Here is a 15331-nt window from a genome sequence, read left to right as displayed (position 1 = left end):
TGTATGTCATCGTCATGTCACTTTAATATAAAGATAGTATCAGGACAGAAGATTACAAAACATAAGCTCATTTCCCATTACTGACAATGCTGTGCCCTCTTTCAAATGTTCATCATAAAAAAAAGTTACATTACCATCCATTCACTTCTTCTTTCAAACGCCAATTCTTTTCACCACATCGACGACAATTCAATTATCGCTTCATGTTGCTTTATAACGAAAATAAGATGGCAAAAACAGGTCCATCATCTATTTATCAGCATCGCATTAATATTATATCGGCTGGCTAAGTCCCGATGATAGAAAGTGGCAGAAAAAGTGTAGGCGTCTCTCCGTAAATCACCACTGCAGCCAACTGGCCAACTGTAGGCGGGAGATGACATCATCTCTCCGTAAATCATCACTGCAGCAAACTGGCCAACTGTAGGCGGGAGATGACATCATCTCTCCGTAAATCATCACTGCAGCCAACTGGCCAACTGTAGCAGGCGGGAGATGGCATCGTTAACAACGAACATAGAGACGTTTCTGTACCTCATCTGGGAACATCCTGACCACCATGACTATAACATCTCATCAATTCAAACCTTTGCATCATTCTATGGCCACTTTAACCTGCTCCAGAATAACATACAGTATCCCCCGAATGACTGGTGAAACTCTCTAATAAGTGCAGAGCATTTGCCTTGTGGGCTGAGGACAATTTAGTACATCCTCTTTTTCTATTTTCGTTTGGGGTTAGTACCCTTCGATGATTTGCCAGGTGAAGATAGCGACAGAATACAGCTCCAAAGTCATTGTGCGGCAGAGACCTATGTCCAGGCTCAGGCATGAATAATATTCATTTTAACACAATAGGACTAGGGCTCTGTTATTACACAATAGAACAGCTGAGGGGCTCGGTTTGTATGAGCTGAGGGGATCGGTTTGTATGATTTAAGGCCTAAGGCGATGATAAACGTAATGTGGATTTTGACTTTGTTTGTATGGTATGCGCTATTTTTAGCGCTATTTTCAGAATGGACTTGGTGGATTACCCCATTAGTTCCCTCAGATCAAGAGAGCTCCAGGCTGATTGGCTCTCAATCCATATCAAATGGCTCGAGTCGGAGAGCAGCTGAGTAAATGCCACAACCAATTAGGTCGCCAAATAAGTTGATAAGTCAAACATAGCCAGGAGAATCTTGCCTCAGATCTCTAGATCCACCGTGATAGAGATTTGTAATGCACAAGGTGGCGTTTATAAAGATAGAGTCACAGATGTCAAAAAAATGTTGCTAAAACGTGTTCAGCTACTGAAATTTAATCGTTTAAAGAAGCCGTTAAAGACGTCTGCTCAAACTTACTTCCCATTGCTTCAAAAGCAAATTCGTATGGTTCGTGATGGTTCATCTTGTTGGTGATAGGAACCAATATCTCGAGTCAATGTGAGAGGTAATGTATGGTGTGCCTAATCATGTACATGTTGTTTTCCTTCAGACGACTGGTTGTGTAAAGAAAAAATGCCGAGGCAAACAACATCTACACTTGCGCTGCTTTGAACGGGTCACCTGGTACACAGAACCATCAGCGCCTTGTGAGAAAGGTTCACCACATCAAGATCTCTCAAGTCAACGGGTTGCTGTTGTGTTTCGTCTTGACCCGAAATGTTTTGAGATCGCTAAATCACTCACGATCCCGATCGAGGTGCCACAAACACCACATCCTGACTCTAACGGTTCACTTTGACTTTCCTTTCAGGTCACAAGTGGTATTTTAATCTAATTATTTGTTGTTTCTTCACAAAATCATTAAAACCATGATATCCATCCATGTGACTGTCTCGGTGTTTACAGTTAGAATGAACTGCACACTGATCACCAGCGAAGCTTGATTCATTACCAAGTACTACTAATACTTTCACCGCCAACTCTAGACCACCTCATTCATTCACCACATACCGAACGAGGCTATATTGTCATTCCGAAATCAGGAGTCATGAGCAATCATTTATTCCAATATCAAGTAAGCTTACTGTAAAAAATGAATAGATAGCGCTTTATTGTTGCTGAAGGGCTGTGTTGCAATTGGGAAGACACACCGGCACAAGTGTGACATTCGAATTATCACCAAGCTCATGTCATATGGGATTTCTTGTTCATGTTGCTATTATTTGTGATCTCTCGTCGACGAATTATGTATCTTTTGCACCCACGATATGACATCCCGCCTTGTGCAACGTAAAACACCTCTACATGTTCGTTTCTTGAAGATTCTGCCTAAAGTGTTAAGAGGGGGAGGTGAGAATCGACACCTGTCACGGTTCACAGCCAGAGTGTATGGTGAATCCTAATGGCACGCAAAGCAGTCAATAACTCCCGACACTGAGTAAGCTAATTGCGAGTGAGGGACTGCTTTCAGGTTTAGGCATCGATGGAAACCATCCAACATCCTAAGGATCGACTGCTGATGCCAGGACACAGGTCTGTGATCCGACGCTAAAGTATGATGTGCTCCTTTTGTTTTTCGTTTTGTCAACATGAATTTCGTTTCTGGTGCTGTGCCGCGTAAAATATCAAGCTTTTGTCATGTCGATAAAAGTATCACGCATTGCCTAACTTAACGGGACGAAAACTTGTAGGAGTAACAAGTGGTACAGTCTTGATGTCTGCTCAACATCCTCATCACACACAAACAATCGGCTGTTCCTTACTCTATGTTCTCGGCTCTTAATTTTGCCAAGATGATGTCAATCAACAGATACCACGCTCAGTTACTAACAACTTGGTGGCTTCGCAACTGCTATCTCCTGCTGCCTTCGTCCCCTTTCGTGCCCTCAACCGACTCAAAGGTACCGCCCACATCAGCACCCTTAATTCGCTCGACTCTTTGCCTGAAACCCGAACATGCATAAATAGTCTATTAGCTGTTTGAGTAATTGCTGGTGTATCTTCAAGCCTTGCCTCACTAACAACCCCTTCTTTGATCTACACCAGGTTGCTAATCGAGTTTGAATTGTAAAACAAGCATTGTCTTAATGGCTTGGTTGACGTTCGAGATATTCGTGATGTGGTAGTGGTTGAAACATCGCAGGGGCACTCTTTCGCCAGAATCAGTGGGCAGAGAATGTACACGGAATGTTTACAATGGCCAGTAGATGACTATGGCCTGATATTCTATTCGTGACAAGCCATCCCAGTAACCAATGACCCACGTTATAGGCGGTGCACCAATAGACGACAAGGATAATAACAACAAGAGCATGTCTGAGTGATTAAGTGGACTGTTTTGTCTCGAACTGTTTGCACACTGATATTACCAACTAACCGGCTAGCCCATAAAGCACTCCTCTGGTCAAAGCAAGAAAAAGTTATCCACCATCAATCTTGACCCTTGGTCACCCGCACTCATAATCAGGAGCAACTGAACTTTCAGGTTAAATGAGTCGTTGAGTCTGTTGAAAGGTCATGATTACCATAAAATCGCATAACAAATTAATAAAACTTTAGAAGGCTATCTCTCTGAGAAACATAGCTTGTTTGATCATTTGTGCAACTTTCAACTAACAATGGCCCCTACTCTGATCGAAAATTGACTTTCAGCAGCTTTGCAGCATATCTAACAACGCTTTACATGTCCATCTCGTATTCAAAGGTATTTCCCATTTACAACCACAGTGACGGTAGACACCATCCTTATTTTAGTTTAGGCTCTTAATCTTACACAGGAAATTATCATATCAATCATGCCGACCCCACATTCAAATCACGTATCTACCGCGGACAACTGCACATCATAATAGAAGGTGTTCTAAGACAGGATGGCACAGTCTGCTGATTGGAGGTCCTGGTGGGCAGAACAGACAAACACACGCATGGCTTGATGAGAGCAATTAATGGCCAACACGATGCTTGGCAGGAAAGTGGAGTATTCTTTTGCTGTACAGTACGTTTACGCCATGTAGAACTTATCTAGATACGTATCATCAGGCAGTTTTAACAGCCCTTATGAAGAGCTACGGATGACAAAAGCACGAATATAAAGCATTTTATGCAAGAGTGCTACATCTCGCGGACGTTGTACATCTATTTTGGTAGAAAAACACGAATGAATTTGGCAGCATGTCCAATCATTTTTAACATTCCCGAGTCTTAACCTAAAAATCAGTTTAGTCTAATCGAGTATGTTTAACCTACTGGCTGGGCAAACACGACCTGTTGATTCGCAGGCCACACGAATAGAAAATATCATCCCTATAAAACGACACTAGGTTGTTGAAAATCTCTCTTGAGGATCAGAAGCACTTTCGCGAATAGGTCTCTTAACATCAACTTCGTAAAGGAATGCACGTCACTTAGAATGCAAGTCACCTTCCAAAACCCACGAGCTGCCTACTTATTCTAGAGTTCATTCATAATGTATGGGCCCGAGGTCGGAGGTATCGCGCGACACTGTCCAACACAGCCATTGTTCTCTCATCCCGTATTCCCAAACCGGCTCATGATCATCTGTAGGAAGCGAGAGCGCTCTTCGGAGAATATGCAACTCGTTTAGCCTACGCTAAAGACCAGTTCACTCTAAGGTGACCGGATTACATCATGCATACTTCCAAGAAGTATATGCCAATGCACAGGATTCAGGCAAACCGAAGATGTTGACTTCAGGAGGAAGAAGACAAGAGCAGCATACAGAGTACTGCTTTTAAAGGTGTTCAAAGCTGTAAATAAACACAGGTACCGTTTTGGGTCCGTTGACTTCGTCTCATGATTGTACCAATTACAAGGGAAGCTTAAATACACCTACACAGGTGAAGCACTAGTTTGAATACGAAAGATATCGTAGTTTTACCGATATAGGACCACGTCATTACCGCGAAATCGACACAAAGGCCAAAACTATCAGCCAACTTGTTGTCGCTATCTCATATTTCGAACCATCCACAGTACGTTATTCGTGCTTTAACTTAGTAGGTGAGGCAGTGCATCTTGACCTCAGGATGGGCCTCACAACAACAATCTAAACAGGCTCATTGCAGCCAAGGAAAGACATCAGAGCATCCACTTTGGGGTCGCGTGTGAAACTCTCGCCGATTCAGTTGCTCGATCAGGTTTGCACACGAGATTAGATTTACCTCTGCGAATTTCAGGTTATGTTGGCATAGATGTCTGTGCATGATGCTGTACAGTTATACAATGGAATCAAACGATTCTTGGGCAAAGTTAGGGTGCAAAAACTCAAGTAGGGCGAAAAAAAGGTAAAAATATGTGGAAGAATGGTGCAAAGATTGGTGATTCACTCACCAAGGCAACGGTTGCCTTAAGATTGCTCAAAGAACGAAGCGTTGGTTCAAAGATTGGTTTAGGGTTACGAGTGACCGCGCACGCGGCACCAAGTTCCTTGAAATATCAAGCGACCACTAACTTGTTCCTTTGATACCCAAGATGTGCGAATGCCTAATAGTCTTCAGAAAATCCAATGTCTTTTCAAAGCATTCTTTGCAGGTGGTATACGAACTGAATCGAGACAGGCTATTTGATGACTTTAAACTCAATAAACTTTCACATTGCAGCGAGTAACTAATCAAACTAGCCCTTTGTTGAACAAACAAACTCTGAAGCGTCACTGAGTGAATTTGAGAAGTGATTCTGTTTGCTATTTTACAAATAAAATGCTGCACCTTTTGAGCGTGTAGCCGTTTTTCATAAACAATAACCATGGCCTTCAAACAACAGCTTTCCAACATTTGATCACAATTCGATCAAAAGAGGAGGTTTTACAAAAGAAATGCTGATTGAAATCTTTTTCTCATAACCACCACATAGAAGCATTATTACGCTGGTCTTAGGTCTCACTCAGTTTTTTAGCAATCTGTTAACTTTTCTGACCTCACACCACAGATGACGATGGTGCTGTTGTGTGTCAGATGTCGTTTATGTGCAACCAGTAGTCATGGCAGCTGGGCCTAGGAGTATGTCTCGAGGTTATCGGAGCCTTATCCAACCAGTCCATCGGCACCACTTATGACCAAGGAAAGCAGGAATATACACGAAGGGCCTTCAATGCGCTTCAAAGTGTGTTATGATCGGTTCCGCCGATTGTTAACCTAACGCGTCTCGTTTATCGCGACACCTCAGTCCCAACCCCCTTGTACAAACATGAAGAGTATGGGTGATTGTCAATAGAACTTCTTTGTTATGACCACGCCAAACACAATGTAGGCCAGCACCCAAGTCATTGTCCCGATACCAGTGGTTAGGCTCACTCAAGTATCATCTTTGTTTGAACACAATAGAACAGTTGAGGGGCTCGGTTTGTATTAAAGGATTTTAGGCCTTAGGGGATGATAAACGTAATGGAAACAATGCCACACCTAAAGGCATTGGGAAAGTGACTGGGTAGCTAACCCTGTTGGTTATTCAATACAATGGTTTAATCAACTGAATCATTTGAGAACGCACGAGAGAACCTTTTTCAAACATCACTGATTTTGATTGAACAAGTGCGTGGAGTCAGTTACCATCAGATAATGGAGGCACTGGTCGTATTATCGTGACAAAGGGCTTAGAATAAAAGTGTCATTAAATTGCCTGTAAGAGTGCCATTAAAGTCTTAGAGGCGGAATAGGCGATGGTGGATGACTTTTCTCTACCCCTTCACTTAAGTACAACACCGCCATGAGCGGTAACAAGTTGAGGGGGATAGAGAAAAGTACACCAGTTTGCAAATCGTCAGGTTTTGAACAGTCAAATCTCGTGACATGCTAGATCAATGTCGAGATCATGGCGAACAACATCAATATACCACGACATATCAGAACCCTACTTTGTTAGTTCGCAAGGTATGACTTATTATTTAGTTGGCACCAACTTAACATGCTGAAATCCCCTGGCGGAGAACCTGCCTGACCTCATCACCAATGATATGGCCCGATCACAGTGCCAATGACATGGTTCAGCTAGTAATCCGCGTTTGATATGTAATCGAGACAGATGAGATCCGAGTATTTATGAAGGTGCCAGGACCTGCCAACACAGCTCGTCCGTCATCTTAGCTGGCTAATCGACGGCTAAGAGATCTGAGGGTCTAGATGGCTGGACACAATGAAAAGCATCACCCGGGATTTTATTGGGTCTAGTCAATGAATTGGCCATTGGTGAAGTGACAAGCCATCGTGCCGTCGATATCGGTTTATATTTCAAAGTCAGCTGGTCTCAATAACACGATAAGATAGGATGATTTTGATCACATCGAATGCGGAGGGACACGCAAGATACTCTCAGAACTGGTCAAAGAGTGACTCTTTTCAAAATGAACACATATTTCATATGATATGTGACTAGTTTTCGGCAGATTTATCCTTCTTTGATAGCTAGCTGCCTCATAGATGGTTTGAAGATCTAAGAGGCGAGGTGAGTGTTCTCGGTTAACAAGATCAAATAAGATTCGACAAAGTATTCGTGCAGTGACAGCGCAACGGGTCCTGGATATGCATAAGTACTGGGTAGCTGGTCAATCAGTGATATGATCAGATGCGATCATATCGGATCACAACGAATGTTGCTGACACCATCAGGAGTCGATGTTCACACCTGATCATGATCTCGAAACAGACGTCAGTCTGTGTTGTCCTAAGGTACACTCGGTCAGGACAACTGCTCGAGCTGCTGAACGAAAGTCGAATTCTCTTAACTGCGAGGTAACGGCAGATAATGTCGTGAATCTGACCTTGGAATGCAAAGCATCATAGCATAGGATATGAATTGGTCACTTTCCATTCACAGTAGTCGGTCAGAGTCGAGATATACAACAGACAGATGAAACACCCGAAGTTCGTTGCGTTTTTCAACCGATATAAACGTAGGGGGTTTATCCAAACTCCTTCGACCTACTGACATTTTGTTGTTATGATATGTTGACCAAGATGAAGGTTACCAGTTTATTGAACTGAACAGGATAGTTAAAGTCCATATTACATTTCCAGCTGCTTTTTAATCATGTCTACATGATAAAATGTTGCTTCCTAGGAATGACGGATGGCTTTCGTGTTTGAGCTTCTAAAGGTGTAAACATAAAAACAGGTTGATATATTATCACCGGGCTCATTTACGAATTACAGTGTCAAGAATGAAGAGTAAAAATATGGCTGATTCATGCAAATGGCAGCTCTGAATCTGATAAATGATAGATTAAAAACCTAGCGTACATGGTAACCATTGAGACGATGTTTCCTACGTGGTGGGGGAAAAGGCTGTTTGCCATATTTTGACAGATTTTAAGGCGCCATCTTCGTTATTATGGTTCTGTACCAACTCCTATTCCGCCTGAACATACGAGAGAGTAAAAGTCAAGGAAGTGAAGATGTTACCATTATAACACGTGGGCGACTCGGGTGGAGCTCAACCCTCGCGGTGTTCCATGAGAGAACCATTACCGTCAGCGAGAACAACTGACACATGATTCAGAATTCGTGATGACCAGTCACGCCCACTTTGCCTCAAACCATCCTTCTCTTTAAATATCTCACGTCCAGTACTTCATTTGTCTTTCATTCACCCCCTGAACCACCAACCTTTTGGCCGTGGGTTCCGGTGGCTAATCACAGCTAATTGGGATGTTGCATACCAGGAGCGAGGGCTAACATTCGGCAATCATTCATGCGATGGGTGGCTGGCTTGACCAGACAGACATAGCCTGACCTGCCAGTACCATCTGGTATTGACCACATTCTTCCGACCAATTCAAGCATTAGCTGCCCAGTACTCCTCAAGGCATTGACGATATGTCCACAAAGTTCTCTTTCTTCGAATTGTTATTTCCATAGGACTGAAAACATCGCCAAGCTAGGAAGCAACAGGTGATAATCTACCCTCTATGAATACGGCACTGCCGACTTAGAAAATATCTTCACTGAATAGGCTAACGAGAATCTGTTCGATGTACCATCTGGGAAGTGACTTCAGACTCAAAGGAAACAGGCGGTACTAACATATCCTCAAATTGCTATTTTTCAGTCAATTGGAAAAAAATTAAAAAGATAATAAAGTTAAATATGAGCTGCCCAGTTCCGAAAAGCATCACAGCTGATTGCTGTACCTTTTTTCTTTGGACAGGAGGAAATATGATGCTACACAAACTAAATGGCTTTAAAATGGATCATCAGGGCAAACCTGGAAAATACCGTCCCCCATGAAACGCCTTTCAGTCGGGCCTGAGCCATAATGGGAATAAACGTAATGACATTTGGGGTATGTATGTGAGGTATCACCTGGTTTGTGCATCCGTCAATCATGAAATCAATTTGATAAGGCTGAGGAGACGCCGTATAGCATAGAGTGTGATCATGGTTTTCACCAATCTACTGAGTGTTTTAAAGTGTGGTATAAACGAGATCATAAGATGGAAGCTAAGTACAGGCATCGAAAAGACGAAACTGCTACACCTAATATCGATTTATCGTTATTTGCGCAATCCTGCTGAACAAATAACGATATCCTCGCTGGTGAGACAACCAGTCACTCTCATCACCCAAGCAATCATCATCTCATCTTGCTCTTCTTCTTCCTATGATCACAGTGATCGTTTGAATATGAGGTTTCACCAGTTTACGCCCATGTCAGTCAGAAAATCAATTAGATATCGCTACTGAGTTGTAGCACCTTTTGTTAAAGTATGCTTGGCAATATGCCTCAATAAAGCCTTATCGTGTTTGGAGATACTTAGCTGCAACAGTATACACCGCAACATATTTCAATCAAGGTGTGATTTTAAATGGTACATTATTTGAAACCGGCCCCACGTATTGCTTGCAGCTCCTGTCAATATCTCAGCGTCTACATCTAACAGTCTTTGATAAAGGACGTGAGACCTTCACGACAAGTTCAACATCACAAGAGTTCCGGTATATTACTCTCGTATTATCGTTGCCGAGGGCGGCCTCAGACTGCCACTTTCATATCATAACCTCTCACGGCGGAAGAAATACGCATTACTGTAATCTCAAAGTGTTTACTTGTTGTCTTCGGGCCGGAAGCAGTTCACGCCCTAATGGTCGTAACTTTAAGAAGCCAGTCAGTATACATGTATACGCCAGGGCCGTATTAGTGTGCTGAATACAATGTTCATATTGTGGTGGTAAATTTCACGTTTACAGAGTGTAAACTTCCAACCTTTTGTTCGTAGGCTTACCAACGAGCAGATGACTAGAATATCATGTTTTAACTTAAGCTTGTGTAGCACTGACGGCAAAGAACAGGCCAGGGTAAAAACCAGCTCAGCGGCAGCAAGTGAGCTTCATGAAGTCGAGCATGTAAGCTGAGCGTCACCATAGACTTCAGACATAATATACGTATGGTTTCACTATCATTATGTAAACAAGTCGTTCGAAATCCTTCGAGGACCTCGTGGTGTCAAAACATTTAGACTGGATGTAAAAGGTTGGCAGCAGCTCAAAGTGTGCAGCCAAAAAACTATGGTAGCAGCATGCCAACATCAATATTACTAAGGGACGAGTTTTTATTATTTCTTCTAATGGGTTTGGATGATAACGTAATCATGGTTACTATAATGGACACTATTCCCAGAGCCGTTCTAATCGTTAGCTATGGATGAAGCAGACCACTCGTTGAGTACCAGTGGTGAAAGTTAGCATCTATCAGCGACTGTCCGAAAGAGTTCCCGCTGGGTTCATCGTGTAACTATTAGTATGAATGGCGATTTGCCCATGTGTCGGGTAAAGGAAGTCGCTGCCTATAATCGATGGGATAAATGTGCTAACAATGACAGATCCTGACAATTACGTTTATCAAACATCATTTCAAACAAACCGAGCCCCTTCACTGTTCTATTGTGTTAAACAAAGATCATTTAAGCCTGAGCCTAATCTTCAGACCATAGGCTCTGCTGGACAGTCACTTCAGGGTTGTAATGGGTCATAACAATGATCGCTTGCATGCACGAGTTAATTGCACAACACAACAAGGGCTGTCCAAAAGTGTCAACAGCCTCCCACACGAGTCACCTTTTAGTGGGGCTGGAGGTTAACTTCTCTGACAATAATTGCATGCTAAACGACTCGACAATCGACAAAATATGACTATCGCTCCGGCTTCTGATTGATTTCATGTATTTTAAAGACTTTGTTAATCTGAAATTGGGAAATTTTGCACGCGCCCCAACTCACGAAACTATCAGCCAACTCGGAAATAATGGCGCTAACCTTGTGAGCGATTTGATAGCTTTTCACATTGCAGTCAAAGCTCATTCGATTTTTACACCTGCCTGATACCTAGAACACAAGTTTTCAATCTCTGTCACAGCCTTAAATGTTTTTCATGCAATTATTCCAGTTTTTACAGCGCAGCTCTGACGATTTATGGCTCTGTGAGCTGCAATATTCGGTGACACGTTTGTTATGCTAATCCATCAGAAGTAGACTTGTCTCACAGTAAAATACAGTACGTTAGGTTATGTAAAAAAGATATGGTAACTGTGTGCCAACAAGACTACTTCTCAGCTTATGTCCAGCACAATACAGAACTTCCCTCCGATGGGTTTGCCAGTTTCCATACGCCATGTCCAGGACCCTATTGAAAGATACTTTTACCCTCCGAGACTACAAGAGGGACAGCTGTCCTTGCATGGCAAACGGAAAAAGGTTAAACGGAAAATGATCTTCATCTTCAAGATCTATTCGAAGATGAGCTAGACTTCTCAGAACCGCACAGTTCACAGGAATCACCACATAAGAGGAATTATATCAAGCATAAGCAATGTATATCACAAATAATTGGGAAATTTCCGATCTAAATAATTAAGACTGAGCGCATCCAACGAAATGTACAAGGCGCCAGTCCATAATATAGAAATAGCCAACATACATTTTTTTTCTCTAACTCAAAAGATGATTATGATGTCCAGTGTCTCATGATATTTCTCGAGAGCAGATAATGGTATATAATTCAGATAAATCATTCTTTCCTAGAGCTATCCTCTGATCATGAGGCATCCGGACAGTGTCTCATACCAAGTTAGCATGGTTAGTTTTTATTGGCGGCTAATGATTTCACCGGCGGCGGCTGTGACAATAGTAATGGTGTTGATATGCCAGCATTTTTTGTAGTATATGCGCTTCTTCTCTGGCCATAGCTAAAGGCAACTGCATTACCAGCTCTTAACAATAGATGTAAATGTATTTTAGCTTTCGAAAGACCTCCTAAGGTTGAATGTTTCTATTTTGAAGAAGTCCTTACGACTCAATTAACTTTGATTGTCAGGACTCGGAGTGGTTTCACTCATCCAACCCAAGGTATCATATGCAGGGTACCCGAGATTTCCGTGATGTGAAACCAATAAAATACACAGGCACTGGATGATACCAAATACACGACTATAAACTACAGAAGAAATAAATCAAATTAGAGAATTCCTCTATCTACCCGCACAAAATTTTGTAATAATCTTTGGCCATTTAAAACGATAACAATAACTTTCGTCCTGTTTGAATTCAGCGCGACTTTTTTGTATTGAGCAGTTTCCAATCAAAGACCTTTTTTTTCATTCGTACGCGATTCCGTTCATGCATAACTAATCGTGGTGATTACTTTTGCAGTTGTTCAAGCAGGCAGCAGGGGTAACAGCGTATTATGTAACCACCCGTCACTCCTTCCATTTGTTAAATTAACTGAGGATACGACAACCAAAATTAGTTATGCATGAGCGATATCGCTTGCGAATGAAAATGCCTGGTCTTTGTTTGGACAAATGTTTTGTCACCGTCAAACGCAAAACATTTCAGTTTCTTCACACGAATATTCCAGCTCGCCAAGTGTTTGTTAAAATGGAAGGCGGTTAAAGCGATCGATTTCGCAGTCATCAGTCACATTCCTTAGAGTTCGGGTCCAATCTATAATTGCTGTTGTGAGCAAGTGTATTCTTTGTCAACCGGCACATTTCTGTTAATATAGTACACGAGGATAAACCGTTAACCTTATTGAGATGTTGGTGCATTTGTCCTACTCAATAATTAGTAATTTCAACTTTTCTTATGAACATAATTCAATTATCATTTCATCATTATCTTTCATTTTCATAATATGAACGAAAGAATTCGAGCTACTGAGTTTCCCCATCTCCAAACAAAAACATTTCTACAACTCTAAATAGAAGTCGCAAAGTTGAAAAAAAGATGTCATATTGTTATAATGAGGAGAAAAATAAAGTAGGCCTTATTTAAAGTAATGAATGTCTTACCTTTTAGTTGATATTTTCCTCCATAGATATTATTCCTGTTATTATTCCGATATCCGTAATATGTCCCTTGAAATATGAGCTCGGAGCAGCAGCCATGCAACAGGCATTAATGGTATGTCCCAGCAGTGGTCGATGCTGACTCGGCACCGCCAGAGACTGATGGTTGAGGGGATTGCCGAAAGGAGTCAGCAGTTACATGTAATTTCCTGATGCTGAATAAAGCTTCCACTTTCACCTGTTCCGCTGCATCATCATTTGCTGTGCCTTTTCTGCCGTTAAAAGGTACTGTGGTCCGCCACTCGACGGCAAATAGAAATTGGTATGGCCGGAGGGCGGCATGATCTCTGGTGGCATAGGCCCACAAATATCTACAGACAAATCTAAGCATGCTGAAAAGAATGACCAAGTTAGATTTCATTGCCAAAAAGTGCTATCCCCAAATCTTACGAGTCTAAGAACACTTTGTGTAGGCCTAAAGGTATTGGTTTGGTTGAAAGGTCGTATAGCCATCCTGTTTTATCAATGCCCCACCCCTTCGAAACCCTAGTACATGCAAGCTTACTTCATGTGAATTGAACACGCCAAAAATAATGTGCTGCATGGTGATTATTTCCTACTTTTCGAAAACTGATATTACAAAAACTAGCTTTGTATGATGTACTCAAATCACACATCATTGGAAATAGACTCTAATCATGAATATATCGGATACTTTTTCCTATATTTCCCGTCCGTCAGACACCTAAGTTTACCTGATATGAACTGAAAAAAAATTGGCATATAATTCTGCGACCAAAAAATCTCTCATCATACATTGAGCTAGAAGTAAGCTTCAAACAAGTAATCAAAGAATGTGTATCAAAATACAAGAGTGTTTTCTTCCGTTTAATGAACTCGGTGCAGCATAAAACTTTCAGTCTTTCCAAAATACAGTCAAATTGTCGGTCGCCATTCATTTCTCCAGTTTTGTGACGATGGAGCTCAGACAAAACCGTCTCAATTTTTATCCGATTCGTACGTTTTCATCAATTAGAGTCAAGGTGTTTGTGCTGCAGCGCCGATCAACTGGTGAAACCGTGATGCTTACAAATCTAGTCACCTGGAGACTGGTTCAGCTTCAGTGAAAGTGATGGTGGACGGCTGAGAGTTCCGGGTGAAAAGGAATCATCCCTGTTCAGTGTACCTTTTAACGACGGACACAACGTGTTTCGAATTGATAAGTTCCTAAATGAAACTTGGCAAGTACTCGGCGACTCATCTGAATTCCAATTTCTTTATCCCCATCTTGCTCATCACAAACCCTACCTCAACGGTAATGGTTTAAAGATGCTATAAATCGCGATTCGCATTGTTCTCTGTAGAGGTAAGTAACTGAAAAAAAATTCTCACACTTTAAGAATCAGAATTGGTTAGGCCTACTTCAAAATGCTGGAAAAACTAAAATAATAAATACATGTATCATTTTTATGATGGCTTGGCGATAGTTGGTTGAAAACTGACCCCAAGCTATCGCCAACATATTGTCAAGCAATTGCTTATAAATCAAGAGACAGGCGTGCTTAAATTCTTAAGGCTGGCTGAAGTTTACAGACATTTTTGGGTGATAACTCGCCATGACCAGTTTTTGTGGCAAAGAAAGCTTTCAACTTTTGCCATTAGCAGTTTTGCCGCAAACATTGGTCAGGAAAAACCATCGCAACTTTGTTTCGAAGAATTCTCGGTGAAGCTCTATTGCACCAAACCGCCAACACTCCCTCGAATCGAGCACTGACATGACAGGATCTGATGTTACGATCAAATCACGTGACGTCATTCTAGGTCATTGATTGGTCCTTTTTGCGAACAAAAGAATCCCAGCAAGGCCTGGTACCCGATAGGTTGGCGATTTTCAAAAATCATAAACCTGTCGCCGAGGTATCGCGATCAGAGTTATAGCTGCTCCAGTATTAGACCAATGAATTCGCCTCTACATAAAATGTCATTATTGTAGGGACATTCACCCTCTTTATTCGCCAAACCGTTACTTGATTCCCACAAGACACCTGCATGGTTATGGCTAGCTCATCCATTAAAGTAGCGCAGGAATCGTCGATACGCTCCAAAC

The 15331-nt window shown here is 41.8% G+C and overlaps 1 protein-coding gene across 5 annotated transcripts in view; it reads right to left on the bottom strand.

The window, feature by feature from the left end:
* LOC135495533 (uncharacterized) overlaps positions 1-13334 on the bottom strand; it is an 88719-nt gene extending 75385 nt beyond the window's left edge. For all 5 annotated transcript variants that reach the window (XM_064784281.1, XM_064784285.1, XM_064784287.1 and 2 more), the window contains exon 1: positions 13228-13334. The gene's annotated coding sequence lies outside the window, so the exon portion shown is untranslated. The remainder of the gene's footprint in view (positions 1-13227) is intronic.
* Positions 13335-15331: the final 1997 nt, after the last annotated feature.

Source organism: Lineus longissimus, chromosome 11 (genome assembly GCF_910592395.1).
Source record: "Lineus longissimus chromosome 11, tnLinLong1.2, whole genome shotgun sequence".
Taxonomy (NCBI): Eukaryota; Metazoa; Nemertea; class Pilidiophora; order Heteronemertea; family Lineidae; genus Lineus; species Lineus longissimus.
This window is presented reverse-complemented; position numbering and strand designations above follow the sequence as displayed.